Source organism: Borostomias antarcticus, assembly GCF_949987555.1.
Source record: "Borostomias antarcticus genome assembly, contig: scaffold_131, whole genome shotgun sequence".
NCBI lineage: Eukaryota > Metazoa > Chordata > Actinopteri > Stomiiformes > Stomiidae > Borostomias > Borostomias antarcticus.
Genome location: NW_028176563.1, coordinates 102,907 through 104,200, shown reverse-complemented (window position 1 = coordinate 104,200; position 1,294 = coordinate 102,907).

Genomic DNA, 1,294 nt, shown 5'->3' with positions numbered 1-1,294 from the left:
GAGACGTGTTGAGGCAGAGTTCAGGCTCGCCCTGAATCAACAGGGAGGAATGCGCAGGCGCCTGTTCCCCGACCGAGATGGACAAGGGCCTGACTCGGATAGTTTGTTAGCACTGCCCCCTAGTGGGGATTCAGACAAACTGCGCTTTTCATCCTCTAGATCACTTGCACCGGAGACCCATTAACCTACAGTAGAACTGCCCAACGCTGGGAAATTTAATACCCAACTTTATTGACTGAACTCTATTTCCAGAGGAAACACTTTAACTCTCTTTCAGCCCCAAAAATGGATATGGGATCAATTTGCGATTAATGGTGATTCATTAATTACAGATCGTGTAATTAATTAGATTGATTTTGTTCATTTTTCGATCGCCCTAATTATTATATAGTGATACAGATATTTTATATGAAAGCCTTGTGTGGTGATGATGATGATGATGATGATGGTTTACCTGTTGATAGAGACCTCTGGTGACCAGCATTGACATGCTCACTTGCATGGCTAGCATGACGGGATCAAATTAGCAGGATATGATATAATCAGCAGGATATGATGTAATCCATTCCCAGCAACATGAGTGGACGACACTGAAGAAATAAAACCACTCGCTGTTGACTGTCAGACTCTCTCTCTCTCTCTCTCTCTCTCTCTCTCACACACACACACAAACACATGCACATGTACACACACAACACACTCACAGAGTGGGTCTACTTGTATATTTTATAATCCATTATTTTACATCAGCTTTTCACAATGAAATATTAAACTACATCAAATATTCACACAGAAACACAGCAGAATTCAGGACACAGAAAGCACTTCTCCCGCTCTCTCTTCTTCCTCTCTCTCTCTCTCTCTCTCTCTCTCTCCTCCCTTTTCCTCTCTCTCTCTCTCTCTCTCTCCTCCCTCTCCCGCTCTCTCTCTCTTTTCCCTCTCTCTCTTCTTCCTCTCTCTCTCTCTCTCTCCTCCCTCTCCCGCTCTCTCTCTCTTTTCCCTCTCTCTCTTCTTCCTCTCTCTCTCTCTCTCTCCTCCCTTTTCCTCTCTCTCTCTCTCTCTCCTCCCTTTTCCTCTCTCTCTCTCTCTCTCCTCCCTCTCCCGCTCTCTCTCTCTTTTCCCTCTCTCTCTTCTTCCTCTCTCTCTCTCTCTCCTCCCTTTTCCTCTCTCTCTCTCCTCCCTTTTCCTCTCTCTCTCTCTCCTCCCTCTCCCGCTCTCTCTCTCTTTTCCCTCTCTCTCTTCTTCCTCTCTCTCTCTCTCTCCTCCCTCTCCTGCTCTCTCTCTCTCTCTTTTC